The following is a 26,124-nucleotide window of genomic DNA, read 5'->3' on the forward strand; positions in this document are numbered from 1 at the left end:
TACTAAACACTAATTGCACCACTCATTAACAATTAAATTGCCCTGAACAGCTGATTAGTTGAAGTTCAAAGCATTATAATTTACTTCTTTCCTCTTAATTCTTAAACCTTATTAGTCTGTTACCCATGTTGTTAAGTAAAAAAAAAATTCTGTTAAGTAAGTAAACAATGCTGTTAATCATTTTTGAGAGTGAGTGTGTGTGAACGCCTACAAATGAAGCAGATAGTGTTATCAGTTGGCCTCATCCTTGTTGTACACTCTTCATTATTTAGATTGGGAATGTGGATAAGAATTAAAACAAAATTTTGGAAATAGCATGATGTATGATGTTGTCCATGAAATGCCTCATCTAAATGGAATTTTTTATACAAATTTAAATTATAGTATTTTTTTAATTTGTTTGTTTATGTACTAAAGGATTGTTAAACATCACAGAGAGCAGGTGTCATCCTTATATATAATACGTGAAGGTGATTTCTAAGAAACACTACTCCTCCGTTAATAATGGGCAGATTTTTACAAATGGCGTGTCAAAATTAAGTATTTTTTTGTGTATACGCCCCCTTTCACCAATTCCTGTAATAAAAGGTCTCGGGCTTTGTCCCATAGGCTATCAAACATCCCAAAGTATTTATCATAAAGAAAAGATTTTGTTTACTTAAACAGATGAATAATTTGTATTATTTACAGCTGTTCATAGTAAACACATGATACAAACTGACAAGAGCGTTCGTTTTCAGAGTGAGTTTGTTAATAGTTTAAAAAACTGAAGTGGATTGATTGATTACATTATCTTTGAGTTGACTCTTTTAAGTCATCGGTAAATATGGATATTATTCGTTTTGAAATAACGCCTGTAATACTTTGCACTTGTTTTTTTATATTAAGCTAGGCTGGTTAAATGTTTATTTTTAGATTATTAATAATTAATAATAATATCTAAGGTTCTTACCGTCAACGCAATCAGGAGTAATATTCCACTACGGCCGTTACTTCAAATTATGCCGAACATATTCAACAGTATTGCCATGATTATTCCGACATAAACAGTTTAGAAATACTACATATCGGCAATAAAAGTCACAAACTTAATTGCATCGAAAATTTCCATATCTACAGCAGTACAGCCAAAGAACCCAACTTAGTAATTAACTCCCAAACAAATTCAGCAGCCAATCCAATTTTTGAGAGAATAATAGAAATTAAACAGAAAAGTAATAATTTGAGTAGATAAGGTTGGCACACCGTGTTATTAGCTGTTCCAGTCATCCACGTAACTCCTGCAGTGACCAGAATTGAACAGTCGGTCATCAGTTTTCAAGCCGTGCACGTGCTCTAAATGTTTTCGTGTGTCCGTCCTGTACATATATGTGTTTTATTTATTCAACCCCTGACGCAATGCAAATGAAGAAAACTCGTGTTAAATGTGACAAGACTATAGTTTAGTGTACCACTACGCACCTGACGATGGAGTCATCTCCGAAACGGCCGTAGTGGAATATTACTCCTGATTGCGTTGACGGTAAGAACCTTAGATATTACTAGGAATGCGGCCTCAGGTCCGCCAATTGAGCGGAGTAAGCAAGCTTTGATAAAAACAAATAACTTTAATTTGTTTTCATGATTCAAATTGAATACATGATGACGTCACCATAGCAACAATCCAATTGAATTCTCGTGCTTGGGTGGAAGAGTTAAAGGAAATATGAATCCAGTCAGCTGTTTCTATTAGGTCATTGATTTTTACTTGTATATATGAGTACTTGTCGCTGATTTAGTTAGTTAGTTTTACAAGTACTATGAGTACTTGTAAAACTGTGTGTTTGTAATAGCATAAAGATAAGTATTATTTTGTCAATATCCTAATGTTTGTTTGGCTCCCATTTATGTAATAGGCTTATAGGTTTCCTTCTCATTTTCTCTAACTAAAACATTTAGCCAATTAGTAAACTTTGCTCAGCGAACAGAATGACAGAAGAAGGTGACTATATATAGCAATACCATAGTCAATGGTAACCACAGGAAATAAGGCGTGGCTAATTTCACGAGCTGATGATGTCCTGAAAAAGATGGTGGTTGCCGCGACGCTGGTGGCATTGCATTGGTGATGTTTGTGCTAGCTCCACCCCGTTGCCAAAATAGGCCTACTGTACTCAATAAATAGATTAGATTTTAAAGACGGCACTGGATATAGAATTGATTAATTAAACAAGAATATATTTATTCCTCATGCTAAATTACAGCATGATTAAGTAAAATACTGTATATGCATAATAAACTACTGTACAACAAAATTATTAAAATCATATATAAAAGACGTTTTTATATTAGACTATGGCAATTTAATTTGAGAACCTGCACTGTGTTGATGTAAAGCCTATTTATTGGGTTGTACTAAATTTCCAACCTGACATAAAAATGCCAACATGCTGTTCTGTTAGCTGTAATAATTCATCTTATAGTATTACGGAAAAAATAGGAATATTATATCAAGCTGATTTTATAACTAAACTCCCGTACAGGCCAAGCAGTCTAGGCTCTACTTTTTGTAATTATTACCTTATTATCTTCATCTTTTACCCAAAAGGGATTGATGGCGTCAGACTTTCAAATAAAAAATATATACATTTAAACAAACAGGCATAAATTACTGAACATATATTTACAACATTGGCATGTGTAATTGTAACTGTGTCTGTATACCTGCACAGAGAAAATTACTTCCACACTTATAAGTTATAAATTGGACAACACAAGTTAACAAGTTTAGTTAAATATTTAATTATAATAAATAGCTATAACTGAACTTCTGTATAGGCCTAGCAGTCTAGGCATTAGGCCTACGCATCGTAATCGTAACTGTTCAAGCCTAACCAATTATTTACACGCCTTAGTTTAAGTGGACTTCTATAAAATCTTAGGTAATTATTTATTTATTGTAGTCGCAACTGGACTTTAGTGTGCAAGCCCAGCAAATAACTGTATTTATTTAGGATAGGCTACCGTTAATAATATTTGAAAATAATGAATTCCTGCTTCGGAAATACAGTTTCTATAGTTTTCAATTTGAATACTCTCTTTTACTGTTTATAAACTAAGCACCTGGAGACAAAATCATTCCCCATTCTGCGATGCCAGCCTTTACTACTTCCTTCACCATTTCCTACGTCATTGTTTCCTTCCCTTCTCATAGCATTTAAGTATTACGGATACATTAATCTAACTGCCACAAACGGTTCCCACACTCTGCGATGCTAAACATTACTACTTCCTACGTCGTGGACGTGTTGTCATCTCTTTCCATTGCATTTTAGTATTTTAAATACATTAATCTAATTGCCAACAACATTTCCCACACTCCGCACTGCTAGCATTTACTAATTCTTTAACCAGTTCCTATGTCTTGGACATCTTTCCATCCCATCTCAATATCTCATAGCATTTCAGAATTTCAATTTCAGATACAGAAATCGAACTGTTACAATTGGTTTCCAGTTCCCAGACTCCACAGTGCTCGCCTTTACTACTTCCTTCACCTCTTCCTACGTCGCGGACCTGTTTCCCTCCCTTCCCATTGCATTTTAAGATTGCAGATACCTTAATCTAATCCTTATAAACAGTTCCCACACTCCGGACTGCTCGCCTTGACTACTTTCTTTACCACTTCCTACGTTTTGGACCTGTTTTCCTCCCTTCCCATAGCATTTTAAGATTGTAGATACCTTAATCTAATCGTCATAAACAGTTACCACACTCCGGACTAATATTTACCACAAAACTAATAACAACAATTAAAAGAAATAATATGCTTGGAATAATTCGGTAAGGCCGCCAGAAATTATGCCAATCGGTGTATTGTTAATCAACGCTTAATGTTATTCATCGGACTCCTTTTCTTTTGTACTGTCTTTTGTAAATTGGCCATATGTGCATGTGCAAGCTGAGGTGCCCGTGGGTACAGAATGTCGAGTCACATACGCTACGATTCTTTGTTTACATCTACGTTGTTATCTCGTAACCATCATGGCAACTCATAAGACTCATGTTAAACATTGCAAATTTTATGTCGGTCTTAAATTGTACAGGTATCATCAATTTGAAATTTGTTTGTTTCGAAACATCAAAAATATTTGTCGTAATACCCCTGGTAAGTTTGGATTCAATATGTTCAGCCGTTATTGAGTTAATTGATTACATAGTTTGCATAAGGTCCGATCTCAAAGAGCTTCGCTCGCTTCGCTCGCTCCGCTCAATTATTATATTTTCACGCAATCTGCCACACTCAAGAATATTAATAATTTTTTCTACTGACCACACAACTTGATAAAGTGGTCAGTTATATTTCCAATATTAAAATTGTTTTTTACTTTGTAATTTTTGGATGGAAATAAAATCATTGATTCATAGGTACCTGCAATCACAGGAGATGCTCATAAATTTGTTAAGGTCATAGAAGATGTAAACTATTTTTCCACTATTGCGGATGATGATGACATTCCTGTGATCGCAAGAGATAATATCAATAGCGCCCTGATCACCGATCACAGTCACGATGTGTCATCTGTTTTATAACAGTACAATAAAGCTTGAAATTTCTTTTACTCTTCACAATTGCCGTTTTGCATGAATTTATTTAGAAGATTTAAAAAAACCCAAGTTTCCCTTGTTGCTTGTTGAGAAAAATCCTATCTCTTTCTAGTCTCAATAATCGAGAAGGAAATAAAAATACCCGATCTAAAACAGTTCTGCCAATACCTTGTACATTATATATGTTTAGTTAAATTGTTTACTCCATAACTTAACAAATTATAATTGCTAAGTTGTAATTATGCATATAAAATCGTAAAATGCCTCTGGAATCAGGGTATTTTTATTAGGTGATTCATTCCAAAAGGAGTTGAAATATTTTTGAACCTAGAGTGCTCCACATGTAAACCGCGGGACTGAAGATTATCAAGATCGGCCTCTATAAAGGAAGATGAGGTTTTTGTTTTGTACATGACATGTAGTGGTACCAACCTGTGGAATGCAAGCAGCACAGCACCAGTGAGTCAGGTCATCTTCTTCTTCTTGTTTGTTTGTAAGGTTGGTCACCCTGTCAACAGATTTGTTCAGTGTCGCGGTTTAGAGTGTGATTTTGTTGCCTTAACAGTGATCCAATAACACACTCAACATTTAGGTAGTGGACTAAAGTGATGGTTGCAGTGTAGGGTTGGTTTATGCAGGATGCACGTTCTTACCTAAAACAGCAGAGATAATCTCAAATTGTTTAAATTATAAAGATATAAATATATAAATATTTCTTAAAAAAAGTAAAATTCACAACAACGTGGATAACCCAAGTTTGAAACACCTAAAATAGCAAATAAAGACACTCATGCAACAGACAATAAAAACATCTTCATCCGTAATTTCTTTAAGAAATACATATCAGCCTCAAAATACATAGCATACAAATTTACTCTTGCTTTCTTCATTCAACTAAACCACAGAGAAGCAAAATTTAGAGGATACATGCTTTTAGGACAAACGTGTGCTTTTAGCTCTGGTGGGAGGGGGGTGGGGGGGGGGTGCCAATGTAGAAGTAGCGAACTAGGAAGAGCCTGATCAGTGATGGCCACATAGCATATTTGTACAGCAGTTGTAGCGCATAGAGTCGTCCTACCGCGAGAGCACTGTATTAGGTAATGGCAAGGGGAGGAAAGAATAGCAGAAGGGATGACCAGAGAATTTGCTCTGGACACTAGCGACTGGTGTGGTGCTAGATATCCCCTAAGTGTACCATTGAATGTATCCAGTGGCGTAGATAGCCTCTTGTCATGGGGGGGGGATACTGGGGGGCAGGGCCGGATCTAGGAACCGCGAAACCCCGCAATGCAGGGGGGCCCAAGCCCTTAGGGGGCCCAAAGAGGTCTATAATTTAAAATTATTTTAATGCATATAAACATAATTGAACAGGACGGTAAGTTTAGTTTTGACAAATATTGTCAATATCAAAGCTAAAGTTAAAATTATTGAGTACATTTAGACCTACTGATTTTAGGCCTACTCGTCAACAACTTGGGACCTCGCCGTAGACGTAGACAGTTTAATCTGTGGTTAACTGTCTCTTTCAGTCAGTCCAGTCTGTATGCTCAGCTCAGTCCAGTCAGCTCGTCAGCTGCAGTGCACGCTTCACAGATCCACTACAGTCCGATCGACGTGCACGTAGTTAGTGTCAACTTAGTCAACTATCAGTTGAGCTGAGCAATAAGTCTGTAGTACAGGCGGGACTTATAATAACCTCTGTAGCGTTATCTAACGACCTCAGGGCCGGCGAGAGCTGTCACGGGCCTCTGAGCTGAGCGATCCCCGGCCCCCTATTTTCCCGATTTAGTGTCTAGCCGCCTCCGTGCCGTTTTGTTAAACATTTAACAATATATCTAAAATGCATGATTTAATTCTCTTGCTCATAGTTGCAACTTTATTCCACTCAAAAATTACTATGTGAACTGAAAAACCATGATTTTAGCAGATTACATGTACAGAAAAGTTTTCACATTTGACCAGGCCGGGTCCCCTTCAGAGCCCAGGGCCCCGGGGCTTTGGCCCCTCTGCCCCACCCTCTGGAACCATGATTTGTATGTAGGCCTATATATCTTGAAAATAGTGTAAAAAGAAACTAAGTTTAAATTGAGTCGTTTGTTTATTATTTTACCTTATTATTTATGCTTGCAATTCTTTATGTAAAAACCTTTTACTTTTTTGTACAATATGTATTTTATAATTTGTAAACCTATTTGAAAGGCTAAGAAATCCTATTGACATAAGAATAAAAAAGCTTTATTTGAAGTTTGCTGTTTTGTTTTAAGTTCATAAATTTACAAAATTACGCATTTTAATGAAAATGTTTTTTACAAACAGGATCAATATTTTATCTTTAAAATAGCGTTAAAATTCAGTTTCAGCTACTTATATTTTAAACATTTCCCCCCCCCCCCTCCCGCAAATAAGGCCTCCCTGCTATTGACGCCAGCTTTAGGGGCCTTTGGAGGATTTTTGCAGGTGGGCCCATATTTTGTAGATCCGGCCCTGCTGGGGGGTATGGAATACCCCCCAGCAAGGAAGGGGGGTCCGGGGAAAATTTGAGAAAATAGCTTCCCTAAACACCATTTTTAAGCGTTTAGGAAGTGAAATCTGGTGTTAATACTTAATAGAATTTTATGCAATTTTGTTGCAACTTTTTGCTTTAATTGCAGGTGGACTAGTTTTTTATTACATTTATTTTTAAAGTACTTAGGCTAGGCTTTTCGTTATATGATAACATTTAACGTTATGTTTCTCTATCCTTTAACACTGAATATTTTGATTAATATGTTTACGCCACACAACACTATTTTGACGCACTTCCCACGCAAGGATTTAGTCCAGAAAACAGCTGTTTGTCGCCAGCTTAATCAAATGGGGTTTCATTGCGTACTAACTACTGTACTGTAATGAGTTTTACCAGTGACCAATCAGCTGATTATACTGTATTTGTGTGGCAATGAGTCTTTATAAACAAAAAAAATAACCTCTCTTAGAGATTACGACTAGTGATTTTTAGTCCTTTAGTTGGTGGTCATATATAAAGATTTGTAAAGATTTAGTAGTATGGCGTAAACTATTGTATGTAACTCGTCCAAAATGTGTGTACCGGACTCGTATGGTAATCCCGTACTCGACCTCGTCTCGCACGGGAACGACCACACTCGTCCGGTAAACACTTATTTTCAGGACTAGTAACGTAATATACTATAACGTGACTTGGCCTATTTTTAAAAAAATATTTCAAAGGCGAGTAATAAAATCACTTAACTTCGTTGTTCCATTGCCACACCAGCTAACGCCTTCAAATATTTCTTTTCGGGGCGAAAAACCCGAACAGTTTACTTTACAGACACTCATGAGACACCAAGGAATACGAAAATCATAAAAACACACTGGCACAATAATTAACACCAGACGACAGATCAAGCGTAGTGTGGGTGACGGGGTAGAGGAGGAGGGTGTCGTCGATGGGCGGTTGAACGCGGAACGTCCGGTGACTCACGTCTGTTTGGCGCGCAAATATCCCACCCCACCACTGCTACCGGCATGTAGTTTATCTGTTTCCATTTATTCATCGATAATGAAAGCATACGTACAAACAAAAAAGCTTAGTACAATTGGCATGGCATTTGATTAACTATTTTGTTGCTCACGTTAAAACGATTAATTTCAGGTAGGTGGAAAAGGTGAAGTGGTGGCGGAAGGGGGAGGGGCGGATAGGCTGTTGACCTTCCGTGACTTGTGTCTGTACTCTGTTTCGGCGCAAAAGCCATACTACTTTCACTGGCATTGCAGTTTATTTACGGTTTATTGATATTGAAAGTATACTTACGAAAAACAAGCTTAATACAATATAGAAGTAAAATTAAAAAGATTCACTATTTCATTGCATACGTTAAAACATTATTTTTTAAATGTTATTACAATTTTTTTACCCATTATAGGTTGAAGGGGGGGGATATATCCCCCTGATCCCCCCCCCCCCCCCCCCGTATCTACGCCACTGAATGTATCCTCTGTATTTTGCTTCTCTGTGAATAAACTAAGTAGAAAGAAGAATACCTTAGCACTATTTGCTATGATGATTGCACCAAAAGACTGTTCAAATCAAATCCAGCTGATTTTAAAGACTTGTTTTGGATACGATAAATAATTATTTTTAGCGAATTTCTCATATACAGTAGACTTGCTCTTATCCGGACTCCTCGGGACCGAGGCCAGTCCGAATAATGGGTTTTCTGATTAAACCGACGTCCCCAAAAACTCGTTAAAACAGACTGTTTTAGACACGTGATCACTGGTTTCAAATCTTTCCCACGAGAACAGTCGTTTCAGTACTGCCCACTTCCTGCCGTTCTAGTCCGGTTAAACAAATGTGCTGATAAAAATTGTCCGGTTAAAGAGATGCCATTTCCGCTGAGTGTAGTCCGGTTAAAAGGTGTACGGATAAGGGGAAGTCTACTGTAGGGAATAAGCTATTACCGTAGGTCTCATGGTAAGACCTACGGTCAATTACATCTTTATCAAACCCGGGACTGATTTACTTTTTCGTTTTGGGGTCCCCAGAGGCCAAAAACACCATCCTTTCAAATCTATATGTATATATGTGTGTGTGTCCGTTACCGCGATAACTCGAGCAAAAATTATCCGATTTTGATGAAATTCAGGTACAAATGTGTAAACCTACATTTATTTGAACGAGTTGGCGAACCAGTCTAATCGGACTATGGGAAGGAGGGTTTATAGGGGATTTTATGGGGTGAAAATTGATTTTTCTCATTTTTTACCTTAAAAACACAAAATTTCATAATTTCTCTCCAAACCATTTTGTAAAGCTTAAATAAAGAAATAATTTTGTATATTGAAGCGTTTTTGTATGCCCAATGGTTACGGAGATAATTTAAAAAATTGTATATTTAAAATTCTCAGGTTATTCTTATGGAGAATAAATAAACTGTTGTAGTTTCCCTGTTCATGGATATATTTCAACCAAATTTGGAAATTTGTTTATTTCATACTAAGCTATCAACATTGCAATAAAAAACACACCTCAATATCTTCCCTGTAGTAGCAAACCTAAGTACTAACTTAAATTAATGTTTTTTAATAGGAAATAAATCTGACAATTTTTAGGGAATATTTTAGTAGAAATCCAGCCAGATAAATGGACATTCGCTTAGTCTGCAGGTTTGCTGAGGCGGGGGTATGTTTTATATGTTTCCATAGTTACCTCATTAATGATCCCTAACTTTTGTACTTACCACACGCTTATAATTTAATCTAAAAAGTAACACGTAAAATTAAAGGATAATTTAAATCTCCATTACCCATTTCTTTCAAATAAAACTATTTATACTTCGCAATGAAACAAAGACAAATGAAATGTGTTGGTTATTTTATACAATGGTTCTCAGTTTGTTTGCCAGATCAAATAGGCAACAAGATAGGGGGGGGGGGGGTGTAACACCAACTATAAGGAATTTTTTCAACCACACATTAAGGGTAGTCCGACATCCATAAGAGCTAATGTTAACTTAATGACACATACTCCAAGTTTGAAAAGAGATGTCTTAATTTTTTTATTGTTTAAAAGATTAAATAATTCTCTTAGATTAAATTTTCTCTAGTTCCCTATATGAGCTTTTATTTTTATTTTTATCCAAAATATTTTAAAATATAAAAAAAAAACAACTACTGAAAGTCGACTTTTTATTTTAAAAATTGTTGTTACTAGGCAACAAGAACTGGGGCGGTTGTAGGAACTAGGATTTAGCATGGAAAATGCCATGTAAAAGTTTCATACTGATAGGATAAGTAGTTTTTGAGGGTATGTGTCACCAATTTTAAAAAGTACAAGTTTCGGGAAATCGACAAAAACCATGGACGAGTGGCGATTCTATATACTGTGATTCTATATAGCGTACAGCGTTCAGGCCTGTTTTATTTATTTTATTTTGGGATTATATATGTAAATAAATAACAAGGGTGCATATCACTGGAAACAGAATAGTCTAAAGAATTACCAGGGCCAGCGAGAGCCGTCACGGCCCCCTGTTTTCCTGATTTAGTGTCCAGCCGCCTCCGTACTGTTTTGTTACACATACATAACAATACATATCTAAAATGCATCATAGTTTGATAAATTCTTGTTGTCTCAGATGCAATTTTATTCTTAATTAAAAATTCCAAGTTAAGTGGAAAACCATGCTTAAATGTTTTGACTTTAGCAAATTACATATACAGTAGAACCTCTTTAATCCGAACCCCCGTAATCGGAACGTCCACTAATCCGAACCCCTCATTGCTGTACTCTATACACAGTACAGCAGTTCTTTATTGTATACTGTATTTAATGTACAGTACTGTTTATTCACCATGTTTACTACTGTATTAAATAAACACTGTATTTTAATTTATAAAACATTTTTTTCACTTTTCCCAAAATAATTTAGATAGATTTTAGCCATGTTTTAGCTAATGTAAAAACAACAATATGTTTTGTAATCCGAACTATTCACTAGTCCGAACTACCCCTGGTCCCAATTAGTTCGGATTAAAGAGGTTGTACTGTACAGAAAAGATTTTTCCATTTGACCAGGCCCTTCAGAACCCAGGGCCCCGTGGCTCTGGTTCCCCCCTGCCCCACCCTCTAGCCGGCCCTGAGAATAACAAACATTAAAAAATAAAAAAATTGTTCATGTTATACTGCCCTTAATGGTACATGGTTATTTTCTAATAGCCTACCTACCTACCTAAGCCAGGGCCGCGTTAAGGGTCAGTGGAGCCCTGGGCAAACCCAAAAGCAGCGCCCCCTTTTTTCCTAGTGCAAGCAGGCGGTGGTTGAGGGGCACCCGGTGGACGCCCCCAATCCTCCGGCGCCCCTGGGCATATGCCCAGCCTGCCCGTTTATAAAAGTGGGCCTGACCTTAGCACCTCCTTGCCCACTGAATGTTTTAGGCCTCATCAACGATGCCTCTCCCCCGCTCTATCTTCAGCTGCCTCGGGGGTGGTCTCCAATACTGCTTGGTCCCTCTGCTCCTGGCTCTTCCTTCATATATTTTCTAATAGGCCACACTAAAATAAGAATAAACTATAGAGCACATTTTATGGAGATGGTTAAACTTGAACTATTGAAAACCTTGCTATTTTAAAACAGCCACAAGTTTTGACCAATCAAACTGGGCATCAAAATTGTCCGAAAAGTACTTATATCGTTTAGCTATTAAACTGTTTTGGGAACAAACCTAAGTCATTTGTGCGCCAGAAGCTATGGTAACCGCAGCACTGATGACGGTCTAAGATGATGGTGTCAACAAGACCGGGGAAGACGATGATGGTGTCAACAGGATAGTGAGACAGGTTTTGGATTTTTCCGCGGCATTATTGACGATTCGGATAGTTGGAGTTCAGATACCGTAATTGGAGTTCTATATGAGCGAGACTAGTTCTAGTTCAATCCTTATAAGTTAGCGACTCAATTCACTAGTATATCAGTGAATATACTATGGTACTATGGTATACTATGGTGGTATACTATAGTGTATACTATACACTATGGTGGTACTATACTATATACTATGGTGGTATGAATAATACTACTGGTATTAATACCTATTAGTAATCTTAAAAAGTACGAGGAGTTTAAGAGTCAACTTGCCTGTAGCAACTATCGTCCATCGACTGTTGAGTATCAACAGGAGTTGGGTGTAGGAAACAAAGTGATTAGGCTACATCTTCAACAACAGAAGACCACGTATGGAGACAACCAGTTCCAATCAGTGCGAGACCACCACCTCCTAGTGCTGCGTGGGCTTGGACCACACCCTGTGAATAAAACCGGTCAGTCTTACAATACTTCAAACAAAATATACAAAACAATATTTATGAATCTTGAGCTTACCAGTATTTCAAACTAAATTTTAATGCCAAATTACACAGAAGTTTTTGATATTAGTGAGGATGGGAGGGGAAGTCCAACCGGATACAAAAAACACATACCTACACAAAAAACTATTTTGTGTTACTATTTCACTATTTCACTGTTACTGACAGCATTTTATTTTTACAATAGGGTTCGAGTTGAATAGAGAGTAGATTAGGCTTGAAAACAACTTCCTACTTTCAAAAGTAATCCTCCCTTAATTTTTAAATGCTGTCAGTCTCAATAAAATATTAATTAGGTACATTTCTTTTGCTTCCTTGAGCCAGATATGAACTCTTGCCAGTTCATGTAAGGCCTTGTGCTCTATATAGTATATCCATGTAGAAGTTTCTAAGTCATTATCCTTTAAAATTCATTGGCATACCAAAATGTTACTACGGTAGGCTACCTGATTACACACAGGAATTCCTATTTTTTGCTCTTTTAAGTGACTTAAAAAAAATAAAACCTCCTTAAATTCATTATCATGTTCTCTTAAACTACTGATATTTCTCCTAGAAAAGAGTGGAAGGCAATGTGCAATTACCTAACGTCTATTTGAACCGATCGTAAACGACACAGTAGCGACACTTTAACTGACACAAACCATTTAACTTTATAACTCTCATTGGTTCTTGAAATATTTTGCTTTCCAAAAGAGGCTAGGTACCAAAAACTAAAAATACACGCAAGACAGAACAGTTCTGTCGAAGAATGCCAGAGCGCATTAGCGGGGGGACGGAAATGTTCAGTCCAAGTAAGTTACATATGTCAGTGGGTTAAATTTTATCCTTAAATTTATGTTAACAGTTGTTGCTTACTGCAGCCATAAGAATTTGCCACCAAATCACAAAAATAGTCGCACCATAGCATTAAATGGTTAATTAAGTGCAAAAATGCAATGTAAAAATTTGCTCAAAATAAATAATAACTGCTAAATCTGGGAAGACGTGTCTCAACGTTTTTAATTAAAGGATATAAATAATTTTGTTTAAAGTAAGGATAGATCAAATCAAGTTAGGTAAGCGTACCTTACAATTAACTTACTGTAGGTGCTGTTTAACTTACCCAACTTCTTCCCACTGCATGTAAGTTAATAAGAAAAGCGAGTAATTAACGGTGGTTGCTTGAGCTCTACCGTGACACATATAATTCCCCAACCAAAATAATTCCATTCCGCCTGACCCATTTTTCTCGCTTGAACGACAAACAAACTTCTTTGAAACCTGACACTCTCTTCTTCAGGATCGTTTTAATCTCTTCTGAGATGTTTTTCTTTCATACCTTCTATCGAATAGTTTTTCAGCAGTAAGACACTGAATAAGACAAACAGCAACACCAATCTTGCGATATGCTACTTCCATGAAGTTATCACAGTTATTAGGGGCGTTGGTTTTGATCACAATTAGCCCATGAGGACATTAACACGACCTCAGATGTAGCCATTTGGTCTGAACCTGAAAAAGAGATTAAGATTTAGTAGCAATCGAGTCCCTGATTTAAACGACAGAATGGTTGTGAAAAATTAAACACAGCACAATTATGCCCTATGGTCAGCAACACATTGCGCTGTACAATGAAGATAAATGCTAGAATATTGATAAACAAAGACTTAGGCTAAAGCTTAAACTTACTATGTGACTTGTCAAGCTAAATTGTTCTATTGTTTGGTAAAATTTATGACAACAGCTAATTTGCAACCAAAAGGTGAGTGAACGAACTTTAACCTGGAGGTGAGTTAGCGAAGCGAACAAGCTAAGCCTGAAGGTAAGTGGGCGCAGCAAACGAGCTCCAACCTAAAGGTGAGTAAGCGAAGCAAACAAACTTCAACCAGGATGTGATTGAGCGATGCGAACGAGCTCATCTTGAAAATGAACGAGAATTTGTCATAAAACCACATTAGGACAGGGCGACGTCTATCGGGCCAGCTAGTAATAACTAAAATTTGTTGATTTAATATGTTGTTAAAGCTGGTTGTCAAGGAATTCTTTTTCTGAGGAGAATGAAAGGCAATCAGCCTTGGGCTATGTTTTTCAATTGGTATTATAGCCTAACACAATTGGTGGTTTACAGTGGTAAGCTAACTTGGTGTTCTATTATATTTTTAGTAAGTTACTGTAATCCTTTAAGGATACTGTGTCTATGACAAGGAAAAATAAAATCCTATTCAAAGTGGGTTAGTTTTTGCCATTTACAGATTAAATAAGCTGTTAATCACAATTACGAGTCAGGCTAGGGATATCTTAGGTTAAACTGTCAAACTCATGGCCAACACTTGGGTACACTTCCATATCTGTTGGCACAAACAACCGAATGAGTAATATTGATTATTCGATTGTTTAATTCCATATATTGTTTGGTTGGTTAGGTTAACCTTACCTAACTAACCAAACGATATATCGAATAATCGATATATCGATCGATATTTTCATTCGGTTGATTGTAACAGATATGGAAGTGTACCCTAACACTTTTTGGTACCCATAAGTTAGCGATGTATTGTTGTGCAACATACTTTGCCTTTGAAATTATTTATTTATTCATACCAACAGTCAAACCAATACATTAAGCACAAAGAAGAAATTAAGCACAAGTTTAAGCTTACGATTAAAAAGGCTTATTAATTTAGGTTAGGTTAGATTGGTGTGATGGCTAACTTAGTGGTTAGCATCTTGGACTAACTTGGTGTGAAAAAGAAGGGTTTGACCACCAGCACACTAACAAATCATAGGCCTACAGTTAAGACAGATTTCCCAAAAACCATTTATGTAAGTATCTAAATTTGGGTACACTTCTATATCTGTTGGCACAAACAACCGAATGAAAATATCGATCGATATATCGAAAAAATGCTGCAGACCTAACATAAACGTTGACAACAAATTTCAGTTAGGCTTAGGGTAGTCTATCTAGAAATATACCTAACCCTAAATGTATTTGGTTTATAAAAATTGTTTCTAAAAAGGTATATATTAGTGGTAACATATGCCTAAACTTCTTTCATTTTGTAGTTAAGTATAACTTACTGTTGTAAGCTTGAAGATAATGTTAAAAATTAACAGTAGGCTACTTATAAGGTTTGGTACACATACTAACTAACTTTAATGGCAGTTAGCCTAGCCTATTACAAGATAGTGTAATAAGTTAAATTTTAACTTGCTATACATTCATGAGAAAGTGAAAATGTTAATAAAAAAAACAAAGATGACAACGGAATGTATCATTGTTTTAGATAGGCTAGCCTGTGGCCACATAAAAGTTGTGATTAATAAATGACTAAGCTAACTATTTTATTGACTATTATTTCGTGGTGAATATATAATTAAATTTGTAAACTAGCATAAAAATAGCACTAACTTATCAATGTAAATGAACTAACCTTGTATTTTTGCCAGTCATTATTAGAATTTGAGTTGCCTCTCGGTCAGATTCATCCAGAAGATGATTACAATTACAATCATCATTCGATTTACAAGTTATATTACACTTACTTTGCACTTTGATAATTCTTAAACAAACTCAACAGTCAACACAACAATGAGAATGAGAATAATGTCTTGTCATTTCTTGTCAGTCACTATTATCACTTGTCAGCTGGAGCTGGTTCACACTTCTTCTTTAGCTCTTACTAAAAAAAAATCCAGCTGTATTTGATGGGCCACTTACGTTACTCTTTAGCTGTGTAGCCACTGAGCTGTCAAGAGGTGTACCATTGATTAAAGTTTACGGCAGAATTTCTTGAGGGGATTTCATGGAAGTGGTAGTGATTGTAAAATTACTTATTAATTCAAAATTAATAAAATACGACCTTTCTACGGTATAATTCTCTATATAGGAAATACACTACGAAATTGAATCTGGGGTACTTAAGTGAAGTCATTAGTTTTGGTTACACATCCACATTCAGGTTTAAAACATAAAGGGTATCATAAAAACGAGTAATGGGCATTTTAGCGAATTTTCCTCAAGATACATACTTATTCTTGATACTTGTCCTTAACCCTTGACCGACGACGTCGGTTAGATTGCGTCAGAGGCACATTAACATATGTACTATTAATTACCATCGATCTCTATTATTATAGAGATCGATGACTATTACTTATTGTTTAAAACTAGAAGTATGTAGCTAAGCTATTACCGTAGGTGGCATGAAAAATATCTAGACCAGTCGACCCGTGGCCAATTTTCTCTTTTTCATTTTGATATCCCCAGAGGCCAATTTGTATTTGTTTGTGTGTGTTCATGAACGCGATTTTTGGTCCGATTTTGATTAAATTTGGCTCGAAGGTGTATAGCGGGATAAACTTAAATGAGTTCGCGAACCAGCAAGATTGGGACACGGGAACGAGGTATTTTGGGGTTTTAAAATGTACAAAAATCGTTTTCTTTTCCCTTAAAATATGAAAATTCCATTTTTCATTATAACAATCATGTAGCTGGATTTCACTTTCCTACTCAAACGTGCCGTTGCCTTGGTTGAGGTTTGCTGCTTCGGCGGCCTTGAACATCTGGTTTATCGGTTTATCACACATATGTCGCCGTGGTCCGGATATCAGTCCTTACGAATCACTGCCCCTTCCACCGCAGTGATCAACGTGGTGGCCTTCCATCCCTAGTCGCCACCCCCGTAATTGCCTCGCTTTATTCAGCACACGACATCCAACGAGCCACTTGGGTTCCATGTCGTTACGTCTATAGATATCGCGTATTTTCATGCGGCTAAGAATGTTACGATTTAATAATATGAAGTGACATACAGCTGTGCGAAGCTTCAGTTTTTCACAGATTGCTTAGCTTGAGATTTTTTTTTTCAAAATATAATAACGTTACTCTAGTATTTCGTTACCTACCTTTTTAAAGTACATCATACGTTCTTATAAGAACATAAATATTTGTTTTAGCGAATTTCACCGGTGGGAAGTAGTTATTTTGCCTTTGCAATAAAACTATTAAATATATCTTTAACAGTTTTAAATAGAGATATACATTTTAAAATTTAAAAATAGCATTTACACATGTCACTAATGAGGCCTTTAAAAAATACTCATTTACTTATTATTCTAGTATAGAATAGATTGTGAATAAATACTTGTAAAAAAAAAAAAAAAAAAAATATTTTTGGTTTTATTTTGACCCATAAAACAGTTTCTGGAGTTTATCTTTTTGTTTACAGGACCGGTATATATAAAGATATACATGATTCAAGGACAAATAAATATGATCCTGGTTTCATGGAAAAGATACTGGAAATATTCCGCTATTATCTGGATACTTTAACAAATGGTCAAGAAAAGTAATGCAATCTTTACTTACTGGAACCTTTACTCTTTCTTGCTTTTTTTTAAAGTAAGTTCAATTAAAACTTTACCCAAGCATAACCTGTATATTCTACAATCCAAATCCATTAAGTAAAATTCTTATCTGATTTTACTGATCTGGAATTGACAAAAATGGGGGTATTTGCACAATACCTTCTACAAACAGAAATCTGCGATGGACTTACATACCTACACAGTATTGTAATTTATTTTTTGTATTGGTATTTTAACATTGCACACCCACTTACACTATTTTAGGTGAAGACTTTACTTATAGATCTCTTAAACTGTTTCAAGTAATCTTTCTGATCAATTGAGGTTCGAGTGGCTGGGTACATTGACTTTCGCGTCGTATGATCAACAACTCGGCCATTTTCCTCTCCAAAGTCCTGTACCGTTTTTTGTAGTGAGGATGTGTAGCCAATATCTCAAACCCCTCTATCTCTCCAAGACTTTCCATATTCTTCCAGAACACTATCGCTTGTCGAGGGTCAAAACACGCTCTAGCTGCCATTTTAACGCCCACCACATCTGCTTCCATTTCGATCCGTCGATTTTTCGGAAGTTGGAACAGAACCATCTTTATCGCCTCGAAAGTAAAGTGTGCAGAAAAGGCGAGCAAGTCAGGGAGTAGAGCCCAAATCATTAATATCGGAGGAATCGATAGCATTTCTATAAAATGCGCTTCACTGAAAGCTTCTGCAGAATGGTTCAAGAGGGTATGCGCCATTTCGTGAGCGAGCACTATTGCTAGCTGGTCTGTGTTTTCTGTCACTTGTAATATGCCTGTGTAAATGTAAATGTGTCCACTTGGGAGCACAAAGGCGTTTTTTCTGTCTAAATCGTTAATTATGAAAACCTCCCACTTTTTGTTCAATCCTGGTAAATGCTTATTGGACTGGACGATTTGTTTGGTAATATTTACTACTGTGTCATAAAGTTGACCTGAAGTTGTGATTTTCTGCTTTAATCTCTTCATTATATACTCGTTCTCCATTCTAGCAATTTTGTTAGTTTCCTCTTTTGAAATTAAGAGAAACTGTTTCCTCTTCGTTATCGGATCTTCTTCCAAGTGGAGAAAATAGTACAAAGAGGTAAAGCCGCTAAACGCGAATGACCCTATCCAGATTTTAGCTCTGTTTTGTGTGATTTTTTCGGCAATTTGTTGTTTTCTAGTAGGTGGGAGGTTTGACCACCATCGCCTTAATGACCTTCCTACAACCACTGCTGTTATTTTCAATGTGAACCTAATAACAATCCACAGTACTGGAGGAATACTTCGCTTTGGGACTGTCGTATGGAAATTGCTCCTGTGAAACTTAAAGTGATTTTGGAATTCAAGTACATTTTTTATGCAGCTTCTTGAAGTTGTGCCAAAATAGATGTTACTGATTCCTTTTGAACTGCTGACTAAGTTGTGTGCTGTTTTAGGTAATGGTACGGTACTGTTTTTCACTTTGAATAAACTGTATCTTCTACAACAACGAATTATGAAAGGTATAACTGTATTGGACATTATAACGTGTTACTGGAATTTTTAAAATATGAATACATTTAAACTGTAACTAGAGATTTTGTAAGTGTTTGATGTGTAACCTATTTGTGTTTACAGATATGTAATGTAAATAAATAGTGATGAAAATGTTGATGTTTTTGTTTATAAGTATTAGTCAGCTGGTAGGGAAACATGGAGTAAGAAATTATTTACCAATGAGTACGAAGTCGTTATTTATGTAAATAAGTTATTTTAGTCAAAATTTGTAGTCTTTGGTTAAAAAACGTATTGTTTCCAGCCACTCCTAAAACAGGGAATTGTTAAGGTATCAAATACTTCAATGACTCCCGTTATTATCCTCCCTGTACTTTAAGTATCGTACTCATTCAAACAACTTTAAATTATTTTGTAAATAATAGGAAAAATTCTGACAATTTTAAGGAAACATTTGAGTGGAAAACCAGCCACGTAAAGGAAATTTGCCTAGTCTGCAGGTTTGCTGCGGCGGGGGTATATTACGTCCCACCATGACGTCCTACTACGCTCTACGCCGGAACCGTTTTTTACACATTACGGTAAGGCATTGAGGATCGTGGCATCATCACTTGATGAAATACATTTGTGATTGGTGGGATTTGAACCTAATCATCCCAAGTACCAACTGAGTTGATTTGATTTGTCCATTATAAGCCGATCATCGATAAAGTACGGTGTACGATCCATCCACCCATCCCCACCATTGAGGGGACACAGACTACAAAGTTTAATCGTTTCATGTGACGATAATAAGCCAATCATCGGTCTCAGGTAAGAGACACGACTCTCGGCTTTTCAAAGAGAATTAAAAGTTAAATTATGATGAACGTGTGAATTAAAATGTGAAAACCAAGCGCGTTAGTCATACACTAGCTACTCAAAACTCCCTGCGAGTATCGAAAGATACAGAGGACTCATAGTAAACTACCCCGGCTTTATATCGCAATATTGCCCTTTGGTTTATAGTTTGTAAATGTGGGTCTTTCTTTTAGATAAATGTTAATTTGTTTTTGTACCTTAATAATAATATAAATAAATAAATAAACTTCGAAGGATTCAGCTTGATATGTTTTAGTGACACCTGGCGGAGACTAGACGAACTCTCTATGGTTTTGGTGGTGACACCTAGCGGTGAATAGTAGAACTGTTGTGCGCCTCGGCAGTCGGCACTTCTAGTTCTAGTGAATTTCCACCGAGCGAATTTCCATTTACCAGTCTGGTTTTCTAATAAAATATTCCCTTAAAATAGTCAGATTCATTTCCTATTTAAATTACATTAGGTTTGCTGCTACAGGGAAGGTGTGTTTTGCGGGATAAAAATTGGGTTTTCTAATTTTTGACCCTCTTAACAAAAAATTTCCCAATGTCTCTAGACTTTTTTAAAGAGCTTAAAAAAACAAAAAAATTAATATATCAAAGTTTTTTTGTACAATTATTTGTTACGGATAAATTGCAATAAATTGTTTTTTTTTTATCCATGTTATTCTTATGGAGAATATTGTTAAATATTGTAGTAGTTCGCTTGTTTATGGATATATTTTGATCAAACTTGGTAAATTTATAATTTTATACTAAGTTATTAATATTCTACTAAAAAAAACACTTTTTACTCTCCCTGTAGCAGCAAGCCTCGGTATTCGTTAAACCTAATGTTAATTAAATAAATTTAAATGAAAATTAATTCAGGAAAATGGAAATTCGCTTAGTTTGCAGGTTCGCTGCGGCGGGAGTGTTTTGAATTAAAGCCACAACTAATTTGAACCAATCAGCAACAAAAAACTGTGATACACAATGAGGACTTTATTATTTTTTAGGTGCAGCGGTAGATCATTATAGCTATGGTAGATGTGCTATACTATAGTACTGTATACTGTAAATTAAAAGAACTAAATTTTCTTAAACCGTGTCCCCTTCCATTGAAAACGCAAAGCTCGAGTATAACTGCAATATTAGTTTTATTCTTATACGCCAACCCCGTACGAAGGACAGGTACTCTGCTAGTAGGGAATAAATCAGACACTGAAGGGAAAAGTTGAGTGAAAATCCAATCAGAAAATTGTAGTCTATGTTTGCTGCGTCAGGGCATTGACTATACACCTCTAGAGGTGTATAGTCAATGGTCAGGGGTATTCAATTCAAAAACCAATACAGTGTCGCGCCGGATTGTAAGCGCGCGTGCTTGTGTGTGTGAGTAACAGCTGACGCGGCTGTTGCTAGGCGCCAAGTAGTGTACGAGGTTGTCGGTTGCTGCACCACTCTGCTCCCCTGATACAAAGACCGCCAATTCCAGACAGCCGGCCGCATGGCATTGACTCCGACGCATGCGCATCTCTAACTCCCCCTCCCCCCACCACTCCTCGCCCATACATACACCGTCCCCCGTCCACGTCCATGGTCCTTGGCAATGGCAATGGCAATGGCAAAGACGAGCAAGGGCATGGCCAAGCTTTCGGCAATGTTTGTAGATTCTGTTTTATTGTTAGGTTGTGTTTTTAGAGTTCATGAAAGAAAATTTATTTTAATTTTGGGTAAAACCTTTAGGCCTTACAATTACTTTAGGCCTTACTTAATAATTAAACTAGGATTTAAGGCGCTTTTTACACTAATTTTTTGGCACTGTGGTTTTGAAACTAAGGTATTCGACATTGTTTTATGGCGAAACACGAAACAGTTGAGTTATTTTCTATTATTTTTTTATTTTTGTGAAAGGAGGGAAATGAAGTTGCGTTACCGGTGTCAATAAATAATATGATATAATAAGATTGTGATGTTTTCATGATCCGATACGCAAACTTACTACGATCTTGACCACTAAAACTCGAGTTCACTGATCTTTTCATCGACAGAATTTACTAAATTGCACGATCGGAATATTTTTTATCCGCTCCTGCACCACAATGTGTCTTGAACACCTCCTTTTTACCGAGTCGATAGACTAAACAACTAAATTGTCATACAATTTGGATAAAATCAAAAGCCAAGCCACAAAGGCATCGAACAGTGAGAATGTCCTTTGTGAAAAACACTGAAAAAATCGCCTGGTCATGGCAAGCACTACATTAAAAATACGTTCTCAATTTATTAAAAATATTTTCACATGGACAAAAATAATAGTCTAGATGATCCAATTTCATCCCTGTTGTTTAAATAAAGATAACACATGATTAAGTTTTTCGGTCCAAAATTAAAATATTATGGAGGCTACAAAATTAATATTTGTGTCCCTAGTAGTAGCTCCTACTAGGGACCAAAATAAGAATATAACTAGAAAAATAAATTAAATGTTCACGATTTAGAGAAAGCTTTAAAAATTGGTATGTTGTATAGAATAGCTGAGCCAGCTGTACCACCACATCACAGCATCCCAGCGGCGAGGCAATAGCCAGGCACCTACCACCCTCTGCTCTCCTGATACCCGGCGTGCAGTGTTGATGGAATTGTGACGTTTTGTAATGTTTTGACAGTCCCCACTCCCCCCACCCTGTCATCTCACGTGGTCAACTAACTGACCAACGATCTTACCAGTCACACTGGTCATACCCATGATATATATATATATATAAACATACCTGCAATAATTAAATGACACCGAACCACCCTTATGAGAAAACTTATGAGAAAATCTATTAAAATTGTAAAAAATATCATATTTAATTATTTTTAAACTTAAAATAACCAAACAGAATTATAAGTTGATTGATTCTTAAATTACAATCGTACAATGCATTTCACGATTTAATTCAGTAAAAATAATTGAATTTGTGAAAATTATCAATTTGATACTTAACTTAAAGATTTAATTAAATTGATTGTGTGTAAGGAATGGCAGCGACAAACGGGTATGATCCGCGTACATTGAGTATTGCGGGGGAGGGGATGTGTCACTCATATATGACGTGTGCATTATAATTCATAACGGACAATGTTTGGAGAGCCAGGCAGCATAAGGGCGTAGGAACCCCGGGTCGGCGAGTTTTGGCGGGTAACCCACATTGTTGGTCCCTGCCAGGGGCGTTCAAAACCACAGTGCAGCCTCTATTGTTGTACGTGTGTAATCATTAGACAGGTACAGTTTTACGTTTGAACATTTATTCTGTTGAATTTGTGAACAATGCAGGAATGCCTACTGAGCAGTACTATGATAAATACGTATATACTTAGAGTTGAATATTTTTCGCAAGTTACGAACAATTTGTAAAAAATTAGGTCGTTTAAATTAGGCGAATAAAACATTGAAAGAAGAAAGAAGGGATAGGTTATGGTTTAAAATATTAACCAAATTGAGCTGTTAAAGTAATAACAATTATTCTTTCTGTACAAAGAAAAATCTGATCTCCTTCGTCGCTGAAAATGTTAAAAAAATCTTATTTATACTAATCTTCCATTCATAATTGGATTACAATACTTTAATTTCGTCCCCAGCTATTTAAAATGATATGGCCCCTCTCCAATTCCGATTTATTTGTTTAGATATTTTAAAAATATTTTCGTAAACTGTGGGTGAGATGTAGTAAATATTACTACAGTTCACTAAACACAATAGCCGAAATAATACAATAACCTAAATCGTCTACGTCACACCAAATAATTGCCAAAAACAGGCAGTAAATAGTATAAAAATTAAAAGGTCTAAGCTCTAATGAAGGCGGTCAGGGATGGGGCCTTCATGTGACCAACGAAAACCGCACAAACCTTATTCATTGACAGCAGCTAAATTCATCCCCGATCACTTTAATTTAAACAAACTATTATGATTAACCAGTCTGTTTTATGAATGGTGGACGATACGAATGGTAGGGTTAACACGATCAGCTGTTACGTGACACAACGTTTCTGCTACGCTCTGCTACCCTGATACCAGCTGCGGCACAGTAGGTCCGGAGTGGCTCCCCACACGCCACACGCCCTCTAGCGGCTCTCTCATTGGCTGACCGGTCGACTGGACATCGCCAGTGGGAGTGAGGAGTCGTCGCTCTGTCCACCCTGACTGACCACTCCTCGCCGTCGTCATCGACTTCTCCGGAGATTTACAACAAATTGAGCGGGCTCCAAGTTTTTAAATTAGCGTTCGCGTAGAGCTGCGTTATCTCAGAATGTTTGGCTCGTAATAATTAAGTTAGTGGCCCCTAGAAGGGGAAAAATTATCCGTTTATAAATTTTCAATTTACAACATGATTAAAACGGATGATTTCTACTCAAATTATCGAGCACAATAATCTGTTTAATTAAATTTTATAAAAACGTGAAAACCTGGTTTTTTTTCCGAAAGAGTTCGCGAACCAGCATGATCGGACTATAGTAACGGGGTTAAGGAGTAAAATTAGGGGTTCCCATTTTGTTCCTTCAAATCATACATAAAACCGTAGTTTATTTCTTAGCCAATTTGTAGAGTTTGATAAATTATTTAGTACTGTATATTTGTATGTCTAGTTTAGTTAAAGGATAAAATTTAAAAAAAAAACGTAAATTTAAAAGTTTCATGTTAATTAGGATCATTTAACTGTTGCAGTTTGCTTGTTTATGGATAATTTTTGTTCAAACTTGGTAAATGTGTTTACTACCAAGCTATTTATTTACATTTAATTAAAAAAAACTCGTTCTCGCAAACATAAATTCTCGTTAAAGCTTATGTTATTAAAATTGGAAATAAATCTGACAACTTTAAGTAATGCCACTTGATTTAACTTTGATTTAACCAACTTGATTTAAAATGCTACGAAATGGAAATCTATTTGGTCTGCAGGTGTGCTGCGGTGGGGAGATTTAAATTTAGTTTAGTTTAACCTAAAGGTTAACTAACAACAATGAATTTCGAATTTCAGACAATGATGTCTCTAGTTAGGTTTTTATCGCAGTTTGGCCAAATACTCGGGCTCGGGAATATATTTATTAGTAAGATACACAAAAGAGCGTCATCGTTACTCGCACGATTGTGTGTGTTCTGGGCTCAACAAACCCGGTGCCGCAAGTTGCCACAGTTCGGCACTGAAGAATCAAACGCTACCAGGAGAACAGAACGAGGTAGCAATGATATCAACCATCACCCGCTCCTTGTGTATATTCTCAGTCTTTTACTGTCACGTGCTAGATCAGGGGAGGGGAGAGTTCTCTTTCAGTTTGTATAATTATTTTTTATTTATCTATCAGATAAAATAGAAACCCCACGGGACTCCGGTCTCCGCGGTGCCGGGTTCAAATCCTGCCGATCACCAATGATTATTATGTATAAGTGATAACGCTGCGAACACATCAAAGCGTGAAGTAATGTGGAAAACAATTCAAGTTAGAAGCTTGAGGGTAAAAAGTAGTCCAATTTACTGAAATTCCGGATTGATTAACATCACCTTGTGAAGAAAGAGAGAGTTATCTAGCGAATGTTTGGTTTATAATAGATTTCATCGTATTTATAAACGCCAGGACTGCGTATCTTGCCATCCCAAAAGTGTGCCCTAGATTATCCCTTTTTTGCGATCCAACAGCCCTACATACTAACAATTATTTTGATTGACTGCAATGTGCTAACACATAGAAAATTTATCGGTGCAGGTAATATGTTACTGTAGCAAGGAGGAAACTCGTCACTTCAGGGAATTTGTCGACGCAGGAAATCTGGAATTTATGGTTGCAGAGAAATTATTGTTTCAGGAAATTTGTCGTAGCAGGGAATTTTTTCGTAGAAAATTTATCGTTGCAGGGAATTTCTCTTTGCAGGGAATTTAGTCGCCGGTGCAGACAGTTGGTAGCAGTGGCCGTCAGGTGGCGCGGCTGCAGTTCAAACTCGC

At 36.5% G+C, this 26,124-nt stretch overlaps 1 long non-coding RNA gene across 1 annotated transcript in view; it reads right to left on the bottom strand.

Annotated features, from left to right (window-relative positions):
* The window catches only part of LOC128983408 (uncharacterized), an 87,084-nt gene extending 75,461 nt beyond the window's left edge, over positions 1–11,623 (bottom strand). Inside the window, exons 1-2 of the long non-coding RNA XR_008489844.1 lie at positions 11,322–11,623; positions 5,020–5,240 (exon numbers count right to left, since the gene is read on the bottom strand). This is a non-coding gene — a long non-coding RNA (uncharacterized LOC128983408). The remainder of the gene's footprint in view (positions 1–5,019; positions 5,241–11,321) is intronic.
* Between the last annotated feature and the right edge of the window lie 14,501 nt (positions 11,624–26,124).

Source organism: Macrosteles quadrilineatus, unplaced genomic scaffold, assembly GCF_028750875.1.
Source record: "Macrosteles quadrilineatus isolate MER2022 unplaced genomic scaffold, UCM_ALF_1.0 Scaffold_1__1_contigs__length_201487025, whole genome shotgun sequence".
Classification (NCBI taxonomy): Eukaryota; Metazoa; Arthropoda; class Insecta; order Hemiptera; family Cicadellidae; genus Macrosteles; species Macrosteles quadrilineatus.